The 16,792-nt window shown below is 55.4% G+C and overlaps 1 protein-coding gene and 1 long non-coding RNA gene across 5 annotated transcripts in view; one reads left to right on the top strand and one right to left on the bottom strand.

Moving 5' to 3' along the window:
• Nucleotides 1–16,792, bottom strand: part of Olfm2 (olfactomedin 2) — a 60,930-nt gene that overhangs the window by 20,674 nt on the left and 23,464 nt on the right. The window lies entirely within an intron of this gene.
• On the top strand, nucleotides 4,777–15,090 carry LOC120891528 (uncharacterized). The gene is made up of 3 exons (XR_013432293.1): nucleotides 4,777–5,304; nucleotides 11,965–12,047; nucleotides 12,660–15,090. It is a non-coding gene; the product is annotated as an uncharacterized LOC120891528 (long non-coding RNA).

Here is a 16,792-nt window from a genome sequence, read left to right on the forward strand (position 1 = left end):
ATGGACAGACAGGAGACTGTGGGTGGAGAGGAAAGGGTTCCAGGCAGCGGGGATGGCACAGGCAAAGGCCTGGCGGACAGAGAACATCTGCTGCTCCCATGCGTGTTTGTTGAGCACCTGCTCTGGACCAGGCACGGTCCTGGGCTCTGGGAACACTGCTGCTGGTGAGACAGAGAGATCCCTGTTCTCATCAAGGCTCCACCCTAGTAGGAGGAGGCAGGGGGCACAGAGGCTTCTAAGAATTGTCCAGTGAAGAGTCAAAGGTGAAACTAGGAGGCTGGGAGGTGAGTTGGAATTCTCTGTTTGTCCTCCATCCACCCCACCCCAGATCCAGTCTCTGTACTGCTGATTCTGCTCTGGGCTCCAGAAGCCTGACCCCTGTGTAAGATTCCATTTTTTGGTACTCTAATGAAGTACCTGAGGCTTGATACTTTATCAAGAAAAAGGGTTTATTTAGCTCAGAATTTTGGAACATGGAAGTCCAAAATCAAGTGCCTCATTGCTGTGGCCTCTGGTGATGACCTCATGGCAGATCACAATATGGGAACGGTGCAGAAGCAAGAGATTATATAAGAAGGCAGAAAGTAGGTGGGGAAACATGGGGGTCATCTTCAGACTATAATATCTTGCTCTCCCGGAGACCAGTATTCCCTTCCCTTGGTCCCAAGGGCAGCCCTCGCTATGACCCAAGGACCTCCCACCAGCCACCACCTCTTATTTTTTTTTTAAATATTTATTTTTTAGTTCTCGGCGGACACAACATCTTTGTTTGTACGTGGTGCTGAGGATCGAACCCACACGTATGCCAGGGGAGCACACTACTGCTTGAGCCACATCCCCAGCCCCCCAGCCACCACCTCTTAAGGTTCCTCCTTCTCCCACAGCCACACTGGGAACCAAGCTTCCAATGCGTGAAATTTTGCGTGTGGGACAAACCACACACTGCCTAGGACCACAGCACCCAGCCCTCCAAGCCCCCCAGACTCCCCTGTCCTCCAGCTCCCAGCAAAGTCTGGCCACAGGAAGCAGGAGGGCAGAAGAGAGCGAGCCCAGGGGTACTTATGCGCGCCCCCCCCCTCCCGTTCCTTCCAGGAAGGTGGCAGGCAGTGGCGGTGTTTCTCTCCCGTGTCTGGGGGCTGGGTGTCCCTCTGATGGGAGCTGAATTGTGTCCCTCCCAAAATCACGTGTTGAAGTCCCAATCCCAGAATGTAACTGCATTGGGAGGCAAGGTCTTTAAAGAGGCCACTGGGTTAAAATGAGGTCCTTAAGGTGGGCCCTCATCCAGTAGAACAGGATCCTCATAAGAACAGGTAATCAGGACCCCGATGTTTGCCGAGGGCGGGTCCAGGGAAGACAGCAGTCAGCAAGCCGGGGGAGGAGCCACCTGCCGACACCCTGACTTCAGACTTGGAGGCTCCATAGTTTGAGAAGTGAAGTTGTTTACACCACTGAGTCCGAGATATGGTCCGAGATACGGTCTTGGGTATGAGAAGCTGACCGAAGGTGACTTAAGTCCATGGGAGGACACATAGGCGCTGCGCGGACTCCACACGGTTTTATATAAGGGACTTGAGCGCCTGTGGACTTTGGTGTCCTGGGACCATCCCTCCCACAGGTACTGAGGGACAGCTGTGCCTCATGGTGACAGACCTAACAGATGAGCACATCGCCCTCAGTGTGGCCTGGTGGCTTGGGGAGTCTCCAGCTGCAGGCCGGCGGCCCCCGGCCCCCTGCAGGTCCTCTTAGCCTGGCGGCTTCTCTGGATCCTCTTCACTGCACCTTGTGAGGGAGCTGCTTCCCAGGGGACTCTGCCCACACGGTGATGAGGAGACCCTGGCAGGAGTCCAGGTCTTCAGAAATGACCACTCCCCCTGAGGCCTGGGAGACCACCACCAGCAGGTGCAAGAGTCTGCTCGGCTGCAGGATGAGGGGCCGCAGGCTGCACTGCTTTACATGGATGCCTCCTGCTTCTGGAGAAGTTTGAAATCAAGATGTCAGCCGCGGGGTTCCTCCTGAGGCCTCTCTCTGTGTCTTCACCAGGTCTCCGTCCAGCCTGTGTCTCTGCCTAATCTCCTCTTCTTGTGAGGACCCCAGTTGGATTGGCTCAGGGCCACCCTAAGGACCTCATTTAAATTGATTACAGGCCTCTGTTGGTATCTACAGGGAATTGGTTCCAGGGCCCCCCTGGGATACCAAAATCCATGGGTGCTCAAGTCCTGGATGGGGAATCATGTAGAGTTTGCAAAAAAACCTACACATCTCCTCCTGTAAGTCATCTCTAGATAATTTATAGTATACCTAACACAATGGAGGTGCGATGAAAATAGTCATTATACTCTATTGCCTAGGGAGCCAGACAAGCAGCGTGTGTGAGCACGTTCACTACAGACTCACAATGGCAGGCTACAGACAGAACTCCCTCCAGACGGGGCCTGAGCAATGCTCAACTGAGGGCTGGAGGGGACTGGGGACCTAAGAAATGGCCAACGGCACAGTGTGGCTACGCGTCCGTGGGCTCAGTGTAGGGCCCAGCTGATAGCATATTCCAGTTTTGGTTTTTTTGGAACTTTCTAGATTTTTTTTTTTTTTTAATCTGCAGTTGATGGAGTCTGTGATACAGAACCTGGGGTCCAGAGGGGGAGCTGTACCTCTTTAAAGCCCCATCTCTAAATATAGACACCTTCTGGGATGCTGGGGTTCAAGACTTCATCGAGTGAATTTTTCTGGCGGGGACAGGGGGATGGACACAGTGGAGGCCATAACTGTGCGTGGGCGGAGGCCGGGCAAGCACACCAGGGGCCGGCTCAGTCCTTCTTTCGAGTTTTCCCAGGTCTTTTAAAGAAATGAATCTCAAAGACGGAAAAATCAGCTCCAGCGGAGAGACATCCTCTGCTTGGAGGGGAGGGGGCAGGCACAGCCACCTGGGTCACCGAGCCCTTTGTTAGTGAGAATGGGCCACTTGAAGGGAAATCGATCCCGGCTGCGCGCTGAGCAGCTGTTCGCAGCCGGCGCTCCCCGGGGAGGCCGGCCCCTCCCCTCAGGGCCGAGCCGAGCCGGAGCCCGAGGATTGTTCTGGCAGGTGGCGGCCGCGGACGGGCCTTCAATCAGCGGCATTGTGGCCGCGGGCACCTGCGTCCATCCCCCTCCAGGGAGGCTCATTCAGCCTGGGCCTCCAGCCTCCGCAGCCATCAGGGCCCAGGCCGGGCCCGGCCACGCCAGGCGCCTGCCGGAAGGGCCTCGCGGCCCCGCGTCCCCGTCGTGTGACGGGAGCCTCACGGGTGGCCTCGGTTCCCGTCCCGAGCGGCGCCGACCTAGCGCTCCCTCCCCGGCCGTCGTGGAGGCCGTCGTGGAGGCCGTCGTGGAGGTCCGGGCACGAGCTCAGAGAGTGGGCCTTCCCACAGCCGTGGGGCGTCGGGGACACCAAGGGGAGGGCAGGGAGGAAAGGCCAAGGGGCAGAGGCCGGCGCGTCCCCACAGGCTGTGAGGGGAACCGAGGCCACGACAGACGGATCCTCGGAGCGGGAGAGGCTGAAAGAGAGCCCGGGACGGTGAGGCCCTTCAGACAATCGCCACAGCTGTCACCACCCAGGACAGCAGAGGAAAGGGAGGGGACCGGGTCACTAGAGCGGTGTCACTAGAGTCCGGAAGCTGGAGCCACCCAGCAGCAAAGCCACCCAGACGAGGTCACTGCCTGGAGCAGAGACAGCGGGAGAAATCCCCCGGCTCCTCTCCGGCTCCGCCCCCAAACTCCCACCGCAGCTTCTCATTGGCTGAACAGAGAAGGGAGCCAGTGCGCATAGGAGCCTGGGAAATGTAGTTTTCAAAAGTCACCTCCTCCACCACAGGGAGAATAGGGAAGGACAGGGGAGGGACACCAGGGGAAATGACCCGCATGCAAGACTCGAACTCTGGTTGCCTCTCTCTAAAGTTGTCTCGACCATCAGGCTATTTACTTATGAGACATTTGGTCAGGTCAACTGTCCCATTTTGTCCCCATAAGAAGCCTCTGATCAGCGACAGAACTGGATTCTTAGTCATAGTTAAGAGTCTAGCTAAACAGTCACCTCCTCAGGGAAGCCTTCCTTGATTGTCTCCTTCTGAGTCTTCCTCTCCCTGCATGGAAACTTGTTATGAGAGAAACCATTTGTTGGTTAGTGTAGTGTGTGACTTAGGCAATGGATGTCATTTGTCCGAAGCCCCCAGAGTGACAGTATTAGGAGGTGGTGGGACCTCTAAGATGTGGGGCTAGTGAGAGGTGATTGGGGCACTGCCCCTGGAAGGGAGTAAGGTAATCCGGTGTGTCAGGAGGGGGAGGGAGGGAGACTGGTTAGTTCTCTCCAGAGGGTTGTTACTTAAAAAAAAAAAAAAAAAAAAAGGCTGGTCCCTCTCCTTGATTTCCTGTCTCTTGATTTGCTCTTTCCCCCTCACATGTGTTCCTGCCGCTATGACACTGTGCATTCTGAGGTCCTCATTAGAACAGAGCCAATGGCAGCACAGCACCTTGAACCTCCAGCACTGTGAGCTACACAAACCTCTTTTCTTTATAAAGCTCCCCAACCTCAGGTAAGTTATTATGAACATACACTAATGCAATGACTAGAGGAAAGTAGACAAGGACAGGGGCGTCACTCTCTGTCACTCCATGTTCCCAATGCCCAATACAACACTAAGCACAGGGCAGATGTGAGCATCAATGTTCGAACAATTTTTTTCCATAATGCTGGGAGGCGGTGCTGCTCGCTGTCTGCATTCAGAGGCAGAGTGGGTGAGAGCCGGGCCGCGGGGCTGTACAGAAGCTGGTGTTTCTAGGTGCCCCACTGCCATGACCCCAGGAGGACTCCCCCAATTCCGTGCTCCCTTCAAAGCTACCTGGAGGAAGACCTTCCATCTCTGAAGCCAGGCGGGAGCACCGTTCCCCTTCTGGGTGGTTCTCCACTGTTGCCGGCGCCCCCTCTCTTACAAAGTCCTTCACTGTTCTTGTCCTTGGCTAGCTGGGCATCTGTGTGGCCCAGGGACCTTGAGCTCCAAGGCGGGGCCAGGACCTGCTGGACAGAGCAGGCCTGCGTCAGAGCAGGAATGAATGAATGCTCTGCACGCTCCACGTGTCCATGTGACCTCCCTCCCCCGTGCCTTCTGTCCTCTTCTGTCAGCCCTTCCTTCTCCCTCTCCCCTCCAGGGTGCACACGGGGTCTCTGGGTTTTGAAGGTTTCTCGGGGTCTACGGCAGTTGACTGTGGCTTTGAAGCACACAGACCCCAGAGCCTGACGAGTTCTGGCTTTTCCACTTTCTGGCTGTGTGACCTTGGGTAAGTGATCTCACCTCTCTGGGTCTCGATTTCCTTGAAGATGGGGGTGGCAGCCGTGCTTTCTTTTAGCGCTGGGGAAAATCAAGTCTCCCTGACCTCTTTGAGGGCAGCGTCTCCTCCTCATGGCCCCCTTTTGGCAATTCCCAGGCAAATCTGGGAAGTGAAGGGCTGAGTCTCTGGCAGCTAATGAATCCGGAAAGGATCTCAGCTGTGTCAGGGGAGTCCCAGTGCCAAGTTGGCCTGGTTTTCATCCCGGGAGAACTGAGAACAGGCTCTGGTGTCAGACATCCGCACTGTGATTGGCACTAATGTTTGGTGCTCCCGTGACCCTTCGCGTTGGGGGCCGGGGATGTTGGAGCTGCTCTTGGGGTTCTGCCTGGATCCCCTGCTGCCGAGAGGCGAGAGGCGCTCGCTCCACAGCTGCTGACCGCGGAGGCTCATTGCTAGCAGCTGTGACCTCTGGAGATCTTCCCTGGGCTTTTGGGAACCATTGTACCCTTGGGAGGTGTCCCCCACTGCCAGAGGCAGCCATTACTGATACATGGGAACAAAAATCGGCAACGTCTGTTCTAGAGTGTTCCCAGCCCTGGGGATCAGGCCAAGCTTGGGCTGTACCTGGGACCTGGTCTTGGCTTCCCCCCTTCCCTTCCAGGACCCGCTTCCCTCACCCCTATTAATCATCAGCTCCAGACCCTGTCTCCCACTCAGGATCTCAACCTCAGAGGGGAAATGATGAACACCACAATAAGGGGGTATTTCTGCAGGTGCTCCTTCAAGCTCCCATGCACACCGGGCACCCGTTCTGTCATTTCCATCTAAATAGGTAATCCATCAAGCAAACCCGAGCAGCTCCTACTTTGACATGCATCCCAAATGCTGCCCAGTCCACCCACCCGCAGGTGCAGTCCCTGTGCTGCTCCGGGCTGGGCTGGCCCTGATGGGCACGGTTCTGCATAGAACTGCTCCGCCTCCTGCCTACAGGAAACTTATTTTACTTCTTGGTTTTCCCTGCCGCGATAGGTCCGCTCCTCAAGGGAGGGGATTTTTATTGCTCTGTTCATGAACTGTGAGCTCAAATCAGAATCATGCCAGGCACATAGTAGGTGCTCAAGAAACATTTGTACAATCAGTGAATCCTTTTCAGTGAAGTCACTTGGAGACATATTTCATCTCACACTAATCCGTCAGTTATCTCTCTTACCTCTACTCTAGGAGCATATACCCATTTCTCCCCACTCTCAACTGCCATCTCCAGGATCTGGCCCTGTCATCTCTCACCTGGACAGGTGCAGTAGCCAGCTCTGCCCTGGTCCTCAGTTCCCACCCTCACCTCGCTGTTCTCCCCACAGCCACCAGAGGGCACCTGAATACCTGCATCATGGCCCCACCCTCTGCCCAGAGCCCTCCACAGCTCCCATCTTGAACATGTCCCCCAAGGCTCACATGTCAGAACCGTAATTCCCAAATTCATTTGTTGATGGTAGCTGCAGGTGGGGCTCCGGGGAGGCAGTGGGTCTGATGAAGTAGTGACAGGATCGGTGCTTTTCTAAAGAAGGGGAAGGGAGCCGCGAGCCCTGCTCCCTGTCTCCTGCCTCCACACTCCACGCACGCGCCTTCCTCCTCAGGGCTCTGCACGGGCTGTTCCCTCTGCCTGAAATGTCCTTCCAGTTCCTTCAAGTCTTTACTCAGATGTCATTGTTTCAAGAGGCCCCGTCTGGCTGGTCGGAACTCCTGGGGTCCCAGCAAGCCCTGCACCTTTTCTGCGCCCCACATGCCAAATCGCCGAAGCACTCATTTTGCAGGCTGTCTTTCCTCCCTTTAGAATGTCAGGCAGGTGTTTTAAACCCATTTTTACTGACTGGTGTGTCACCCTCACCTAGAATAGAGCACCTTGCACACAGCAGGTGCTTGGTGGCTGCTTGTTATTTTGACTGTGTGTGGGGGGTGGGTACTGGGGATCAAACCCAGGCCCTCACACAGGCTGGGCAAATGTTCTCCCCAGCACATTCTTACTTGTTCTATTTTGTTTGGGAGATGGAAGCAGGGGCACTCAATCACGGAGCCACTTTTTTTTTAAAAAATTGAGACAAGATCTTGCTAAAGTGCTTAGGGCCTCACTAAATTTCTGAGACTGACCTTGAACTTGAGATCCTCCTGTCTCAGCCTCCCGAGTGCTGGGGTTACAGGTGTGTGCCACTGCACCCAGCACGTTTGCTATTTTTAAAACTCTGCACCACAGCTCTGCAAGGCAAGGACTCTCAACGTGCCTCTTATGTAGATGGGACTGAGGCCATACAAGGTGTCCTGCTGAGATCATGGGTCAGGAGGTGGCCGCATGGGCTGGGACCTGGGCTTCTCTACCGTGGTGCATGATTGGTGGTGCATGATTGTGTGTGGCTGGGCGCTGTGTGACCGCGTGCGGCTGGGCGCTGTGTGTGCTGCTCTGAGCAAGAGTGGCTGTCGCTGCTGGAGGGTAGACAGGGGGAGGCTAGACAGGGGGAGGCTAGACAGGGGGAGGCTAGACAGGGGGAGGCTGCCTGCATATGCTCAGGTCCACTTTGTAGGGTGCCGTGTGTGTGTGTGTGTGTGTGTGTGTGTGTGTGTGTGTGTGTGTGTGTGTGGGGAAGGGAGACGGTGGCTGGCCCAGGCAGGAGTGAGCACGTGTCTGTGTGCCTAGCTGGGTGTGAGTGCACGCACGTGTGCAAGGGTAGCTGTGGAGGCTCGGTTGGGGTCGGAGCTGAACTTGAAGGAATCAGTGGGTGAGGGAAGAACCCCATCAGCCACAGGCCTGTTATTTATAGATGGATCCTGGTTCATAAATTCCAAATGTTTTTTTTTTTTTTTTGTCTCCCTCACTGCCAGGCCCCTATAAATATTCATGAGTTTCCTGCCTTGGAATATTTGAGTAGTCACAGGGGGAGCAGGGCTGGCCGGGAGAGGGGCGGAGAGGGTCCCTGGTGGTGCTGGGGGGGGCGCGGGAGGAGGCCGGGGTCTCTCTGGGTTTGCTCCCCCCTGGGCTTCCCTCCCAGGCTGCAGCTGGCAGGATGAGGCAGGTTCTCAGCCAACGCAGAGACCTTCCAACGCCCATTATGATTCTTCCCAGTGTCTGTGGAAAAACACCGCCCACTCCCGGGCCAGGGAAGGTGTTTATGCTGCTCTGTCTCCAGCTCCAGCTCCAGGTGGGAAAGCTAATTACCCTGGGCCCCCTCCGCAGAGGCCAGGGGACCCTCTGATGTTCCCAGGCCAAGGGGGCCCTGGAGGAAGGTGTGCGTGGCTCATCTCACCAATGGTGTGGGTCAGCAGGGCTGGACGGCAGGGGAAGAAACTGTGTGTGCGTGCACACGTGTGCACGTGCATCTAGGAGTGTGTGACTTTCTGAGCGCGTGGAAGTGCAGTCGTGGAGCTGTTGGTGTTTCGCAGTTCTTTTCTCCTGGGCAGATGATAGGACTGTACTTCACCAGTGTGGCCACGTGACTGCCGCCTCAGGAGTGGAAATTACTTCCAGGAGAAAGCTTCAAGAGGTGACATGTGATTTGCCCTGTTCTTGCATCAATAATTGAAGTCATCTGGGTTAATGCAGAGTCCCCACCAGCAGGGTTCCCAAGTGACCAGACAAGGCAGAGACCCCTAACGACCCTCAGGCAGCAGGAGTCAAATCTCACTTGTCTGCTCCATGGTACTGAGACTTGGGAATGGTTTTGTTACACAGCGGAGCGTGGCCTATACTGACCAGCACAGAACGTGTGAGTGGGTGAGACTGAGGTGTGGCACATCTGTGTCCAGGGACCCAGGATGGGCACGAGTTACAGCTACGTGTATGCTCACATGTGTGAGCCTCAGCGAGTGCATGAAACCAGTGTACAATGGCAGAAAGGGGCTGAGTAAGGGTGTGCAAGCCTGCGCGTGCAGATGTGCAGCTGAGCGTGAAGGGCAGGGCTCTGTACCGCACAACCCCAGGGGCACTGCCTTGGAGCAACGCTGTATCCCCAGAGTTGCACACATTGTAGACGTGAAAGTGGCCAGCGTGAGAGGCTGTCAGTGTGCCAGGGACCTAAGGGTGGTGTGCCTACAGGGCCACCATGTGATCTGTGCACATGTGTGTGAGGGCGTGTATGTCAGTGTGTGATGCTTGTGTTTGAGGCGTGCGTATGGGTCTGTGTGGACACGTTTGCACGCGTATCTGCTACAGCGTGAACATGTGAATCCCTGCGTGTGATGAGCCCAGGCCTGTCAGAGTAGTCACGGGGACACGGGAGGAGGGACGGCGCCCCCACCCCCACCCCCCTGAGCTAAGCCTGTTTCCAGGCTCCTGGGTTGCGCTGGGTCAAATTCCGACCTAGGAGGACCTGGCATGGCAAGATGAAATTCTCTTCCCCTCCTGGGTCTTGGGACATTTCAAGTCATTTGCAGTGGTTCTTAGTCCCAGAGGTACTCAACAGTTTGGGCAAAGTGGTTCAACTAGTGGGGAGGGCAAACCCGGGCCCCTTCCGCTCCCCCGAGGTAAATCATTTCCTGTCCTGTCCATGTGGGTGCTGCTCTGATCTAGTCAGGGTTCCGCCTTGGTCTGTCCCAGGGTCTGGGTTCGTTCTTGTCCACCTTAAGTCCACCGAGTAGCCCTGATCTACCCAGGATTTGGATTTGGGGCTGATCTCCTAGCACCAGGCTTATTTTGGTCCAGCCCTAGAGCCAAGTTCAGCCTGTGTCTATCCGGGGCTTCAGCTTGACCTAGGAGACAAGAGCCACCAGGGAGTATCGTAGCCCTCAGATTGTCCCGGGCCTCGAATGTACCACCACCTTGGGACCCGAGCTGAGCCTGGTCTATCTCAGGGGCCTCCTGGCCCTGGCTGAACTTTCCCAGGTAAGTGAGAAATTCACAGCCAAGGGGTCACGTCCACAGCACCCGTTGCTCACAGAACACTCAGGAACTCGTGGATAAGTGTCCATTGCAAATGACTGGTGTGTCCCAGGATTAACGAGGGTAAGGAGATTTTATTTTTCCAAAGTCATTATCTGAAGTTCATTAAGTTGGATTTTATGGGTCTTTTTTGAGGATTATTATAAGGGGTTCTTGATTTGCTATGCTAAATGGCATTGATCTTCAGGAGTTGGGGACTTCATGAGAACCCATCATGGGGTCTTACTCATAGATGCTGGAGTTGGAAACCCCTCCATCTGGGCTGTCCCCAGGCTCGGTTGCCACGCCGCACACTTGGCGCTCTGGTGGAGCATTGCAGGGAGCTTTCTTCATGGGTGTGACGGGGCGGTGTGTGTGTGTGTGTGTGTGTGTGTGTGTGTTCGTGCACCATCACAGGCCAGCACACGCTCAACCGAAAGGCTCAGAACCTTCCATCTCCTCCAACCATCCCTGGCCTCACTCCAAACCTCCCAGAGGAAATCAGAACCACACCATGAAGTCCCCCTTCTCCCTAGTGACAAGTGGCCAACTTCTGTCTCATTCTGTCCTCTCCTTCTTCCAGGGTGAGAAGCTCTTTCTCATTCTGCAGTTCTAGTTGGATCCCTCCGCCTTCTTGGGACTCCCAACAAACCATCTCGTCTCTATCCTGCTTATTCAACCCCTCGTAAGCGGAACTTTGTCACTCGAGGGCTTCCTAGGAAAGAAGACAGACCAAGCCGCCTCGCTTGACCCCCTCTACTTCTCCCCCCCTTTCTAAGCTGCCTCCATCTCCCCGCTTCCTGCTCTGGCTTCTCTACCCCTTCCCCTGGTTTCTGATCCTCAGCTCCTGCCAAGCCCACCAGGGGCCTCCACGTTTCCACACCCAGGCGATGCCTGTGGCTCACCATCTTTCTGAACCCTGGCTCCGCTGACGTCTCTTTCTCTGTACATTTCCTTGGCCACCATGACACATGTGGTCTGGGCACCTCTCCTGGAATCCGTGAGTTGGAAACTTAATCCCCAAAGTTCCTGGGCTCCTGTTATTTGGAAGTGGTGGCTTCAAGAGGTGCTTAGGTCCTGGAAGCTCTGCCCTAATGGATTCATCAATCCGCCATGGATCAATGGGTCACAGAGGGCCTTGTGATAAGAGTAGTCTCTCTCTGGGTAGCCGGCTCTGGCTGGCCACGCGGCGCCCTCCACCTCATTGGGATGCAGAGGAAGGCCCCCGCTGGCACCATGCTCTAGACTTCCCAGCCCCCAGAGCCTCGAGTAAATGAATATCTGTTCTTTATAAATCACCCAGCTTGTGGTATTCAGTTATAGCCACAGAAAACAGACTGAGACACATCCTGCACGGCTCCCTCCTATGGCAGACTCGTCCTCCTCTACCCGATGATTAAATGGACTCAGGTTTCTCCATCTCAGCACAGATAACCCCATTCTGTGCAATCGATGTGAGCAGCATCTCTGACTTCTACCCACTAGATGCGCGCGGTGTCCCCCTCTCCACACTGAGAGCAAGCTCTCCGGGCAGGGCCAGGGGTCCCCTGGGGGAGTAGTGGCCCTCTGGTTGGAAACTGTTGCTCTAGTCTCAGCCGTGGCCCTCCCTCCCCTGCACCTCTCTCTAAAGGTTCCTCCCCCACTGAGACTCCCACGGCCCCCTGCTGCACGCGTTCTCAGAACCCCCCACCCCCGTCCACATGTCCATCCAGCCCCTCGGCTGCACCCCTGCCCCCAGACGTCTCTAAAGCCCTGAATCCCAACAGGCTCAACTCTGAAGGCAAGACCTCTGCTCTCGCACCTTGGTTTCACTCAGTGGCCCCTGAGTCTCCATCTCCATCCCTTCCAGGTAAGTGGGTCAGACACTCACTCGGGCCCTATTTCTACTCGCTCACCAAACCTGGCTGACTCCAGTTCCTAGATCTGAGACGTCACAGATGGTTCTCCACCTCCATCACCATTCAATGGTCTGAGCCATCTTCACAACTTGGAAAGTCCATCTGGTCTACCTCAACGGACTCTCTTTTTTTGCACACCTCAGGGAACTTGTACAATGTACCTGTGACCATAATCCTGCAAGCCAAGCCCCATGGAGGGCTCTTTTCACTCTCTGGATACAGATAAACCTCCTTAACAGCCACAGGACCCTGTGGGTCTGCCCTTACTTACCCTCTGCTGTTGTCCTGTACTGACTTCTCACTCCAGGGCCTTCTCTGGGCTGTCATTCTTTCCATACTTCCTCTCACCCCAGGGCCTTTGCATAAGCCATTCCCTCTGCCCAGAGCACTCTTCCCTCTTGGCATCAGATCTCAGCTCTTGCTCCCGGGGCCTTTCCAAATGAGATCAAATCTCCATATCATAAGTTCCTATGGCACCAAGATCTTTTCTTCCAAGCTATTATTACAGCGGCCATTCATATTTATTGGGGAATCTGTGATCACTGCCTGCCTCCATTTGACAGGAATCCCCATCTGCCCAAGTCTGCACGGAGGCACCGCTGCTCTCAGGACCAACTTTGAGTGACCCAGTCAGCAGTGGAGGTTCTCTGGGACCTCAGGAGCCGAGCCCCCAGGTGCCAAGTGGAGAATAATAGTTCATCAGAGGCAGGAAGTCAGAACCAGGGTGAGCAAGAGAACACGGCCCCCCCCACGACGAGGAGCCCCCAAGCTGGCATCCATGCTGCACAGGGGACTGAGCCACTGTCTCCTCCTGGCTGGTGACCTGTTGTGTCTGCTGGGGCTCAGCTCCCCATCTTTTACCCATCCCCCAGGCTCCGCCCATCTGCCAACTGCCGCCTGTGTCCCTGTGTCCCTGTCCTGCTGCTCTTTCCCAGTTCCTCAGAACCACGAGCAAGTCCCGAAGGCTCTTCTCCAAAACTTGCTCCCACCTGCCCGGCACCTCCTTTCTGGCTGCCTCCCTCTTGGCCTGGACGGCGCTGGGTCCCACGTGGGCTGTCGCAGTCACCTCCTCGCTGGTCCCATTCCCCAACCCAGTAACTGACAGAGGTCTTAAGCAACAGGAATCAGATCGGACTCTCCTTCCCACTGCAACTCCTCCCGCAGCCCCACGCCACAAATAAACTCAAAAGCCCCCCCTGTAGCCTGCTGAGGCCCTGACGGCAGCCCCCTGCCGACCTGCGTGTCCTCGCACCTGCCTGTCTCTGGCTAGCTCTGGCCACAGCGCAAGGGCTCTTCCCCACCTCAGGGCCTTTGCACTTCTCCCAGCTCTTCCCAGGGCCAGAGAGCCTGACCCAGTGCCCTGCCTCACAAGGCTCCCCTCACACACGCTCGTTTGTGACGTCTGTTGTGCCTCCGGTACGATATCACCCAGGACTCAGGTGGGCTTATTATAGTCCCATCTGTGTCCTGCCACCTACGACACAGCCTGCAGCTCCAGGCAATCGCTGTGTCGCGTGAATGAACGAATGTACGACCTCCACTCCCAGCTCTCCTTCCAAGAGATGCTGCTACCTGTCCACCCCTGCTGAGTGGGAGACCTCCAGAACCAGGGGTTCCAAGTGCCCAGGGGTCCTGTCTCGGCTAACTGGACAACGACGGCACTCCTGGTACAAGTTGAAACCTCAACCCCCCTCCCCAGCCTGGGGCGATGGACTTGGAACACAGAGGCCAGGGTGATTGGCAGGTGTAGGGCCATGGACTTGAAGGTCCATGAAGATCGGGGGCTGCAAAACCCGGAGCTGTGGGTAGGTGACATGAGAGGTGCAGAAACAAGAGGCCCAGGGTGGGGGTCATGCCAGGGGAGGGACCCAAGAGCTGGCGCTGCACAGGCTTCCAGAGGGGATTCTTTAGGCCCTTGGATTCGAAGTAATTCCCTGCCGTTGCTGAGATCTGGAACATTCTCCAAAGCCTACATGGGAAAGCTTGGTTCCCAGCTCGGCACAGTGGGTGCTGGTGGACATGTTAATAGATGGGGTCCCATGGGAGGTCTTAGGCCACGTGCACATGACCTTGAAGGGCACAGGGGCCCCAGTCCCTCCCCTCGCCCTTTCTTTCACGCTCTGGTCCTGGGATGGGTGGTTCTGCCACTCCCTGCCACGATGTGCTCCCTCGTCACAGGCCCAAAAGCAACAGAACCAACCGATCATGGACTGAAAATAAGCATTTTTGCTTTGTAAGTTGATTGTCTCAGGTATGTGTTACAGTAACAGAAAGCTGACGAACACCGTCCCTTGCCACCACCATTCTTTGCCCTGCACTTGGAACCAGACAGTAATTTCTTGTTTGTTTGCAATTGGTCTCTTCCCACCAAATGTCAGCTTGCAAGAGCGAGTGCTGTGTCTGTCTCACGCAGAGTGTGGTATAAATATTTGTTAAATGAATTGATAGAGGAGTAACTGAATGAATGAAAGATGGCCCTCTGGGCCCCTGGAGCACCACCCACTGGGTTTTGAGAGATCCCCTGACAGCTCCTGTGTCCCTGGGCCAGTTAGGGACACCCCCCCCACCCCCACCCAGGCCAACAGGAGGCAATTGAAAATGGAAAGAGACGTCAGGGAAGAGCCAGCCGGTGAGAGGGGCAGAGGGTGATGGCTGGAAGGAGCCAGCTGGAGCAAGAGGGAGGAGAAGACGATGAGGCCAGAGCTGGACAAGGCCAGAGCTGGGAACAGGCAGGGCTGGGGGACAGGAGGCAAGCCAGATGTAAAGGACCGGGACCTCTCTCACGCAGAAGCTCGTCACGATTGATGGTAACAGTGATTCTGCAAAATGCGAACCGTGATCCCTTGCGTGCACCTGGCCCTTGCTTGTGCCAGGCGCCTGTTGGTACATCAGCCCCCATAATTAGTCCTGGGGGTCAGGGGGTCAGTGGGGTGGGTGGCCATGTACCTATCGCACATCAATGTAAATCCAGGCAAATGACCGTGTGCATCAGTGGACGAGGGCACCCACGGCCATGATCCCTCCCTTGTTAGTGGTTTGCAGCATCCTGTTCTCCTGTTCAAAGGCTCCTCGACTTACAATGGAGTTACATCCTAATAAACCCAGAAGTCGAAAATGTGCTGGACACACCTCACCTTCCAAATATCACAGCTGAGCCGGGCAGCACGCGTGTGATGCACCTGTGATGGCGTGGCCAATGGCACTGTCATACTGCACAGTGCCAATCTGGGAAACAGTCAAAAATCAAAATGAATGTGTATTGCTTTTTACTCCATCTGAAAACACCGTAATTCAGGGATCATCTGTACTCTATGTACAACTGAGAGCTCACGGGTCAGTGTGAGAACCCAGTGTACCTGGACACTGGTATGTGTGTGTCTGCTTTCCTCCATCCTCAGTCAGTCACGTCCACGTGACGCTCTACAGCCAGGTACACACATGCATGTTGCCCATACCCAGAAGTGGGCCACACTGGGTCATGCCCATCACACAGGTCAACACCTCCCTGTAAATTCCATGGCCGTCTGTATGATCTTCTGGACAACCAGGAACACGTGTGTAAGTCCACCCAGGAGCCATAAATATGTTATATATCTGGTTCTATTTAAGAACACCTGTGACCTTCCATGTATAACTCTCCACATCCACTCACATCCACCTGCCTGCATCCACGAGCATCCCTACACTCGTCTCAGTAGGAACGGACATCTGTATACCCTCTGTCAACTGCCCTCCTAGGTCTCCCCAGTGAACTCATTAGCATTGCAGTCAGTCCTGAAATATTCCTGCAGAATTTATGCTTTACTAATAAGCCTGATGTCCTGCTGAGGTCACATGGCACTCACAGGGCTAATGGAGGCAGCCTTGGCCAACAGGGTTGGGGAATCCAGGACTCCCGGAATGGCCAGAGAACACACTTACAAGAATGAATGAATTCCTCTTCCTTCTCACTGCACCAAATGTCTCAGTCAGTGTCTACCTGCAGAATGTAAGTCACTGTTCAAGATATGTTTATGGCCCCAACACGGCCCTGGCATCCTACTAAGGGCTACATCACTAGATTTGCCATTATACTGAAGACTGCATCACACACTACACTGAGGGCTGCATCAACAGACTTGGCATACTGAAGGCTGCATTCCCTTTGGGGCATTCCACCAAGGGTTGAGTCATCAGACCTGTCTTTACATGAACATGGAGTCATTCTTCCAGTGGTACTCCTGAAGGCCCTCATGGAGACTGAGCATTATACTGAAGGCTCCATAACTAGAAAGTGAAATTGAGAAGCAGCACCTTCCCTCAGCCCTGATGACTCCTGTGTGGGGCTGAGAGATGGTCCTAAGGGGTCCAGGAGAGTGGCCCAGTGGAGAAGCTGGAAACCTGGAGTCGTGCACTGGGGAAGGAAGCCAGAAGACAGAGGAGCACTAGGACATCGAGAGCTAGAACCTAACCCTGTTGAGCTCCTGGTGCTGAGGGAGCTGGGGAGACGCCCAAAGGGTAACTTGGGGCCCTTCACTGGAGCCCTGGAAGCTGCAGCTCCCATCATGCTCAGCTCCCCTGCCCAGGGGCCCTGCCCACACATCCCTGGCCACTCCCTCCAGGAGAGATCTGCACCTGAGAGCACAGGCCTCTGCAGGACCAGGCAGCCGCTGTGCTGAGACAGCCCCGGCATGTGCCCCACGCGCCCCACTGCACC

The sequence above is a fragment of the Ictidomys tridecemlineatus genome, chromosome 2 (genome assembly GCF_052094955.1).
Source record: "Ictidomys tridecemlineatus isolate mIctTri1 chromosome 2, mIctTri1.hap1, whole genome shotgun sequence".
In the NCBI taxonomy this organism is placed as follows: Eukaryota; Metazoa; Chordata; class Mammalia; order Rodentia; family Sciuridae; genus Ictidomys; species Ictidomys tridecemlineatus.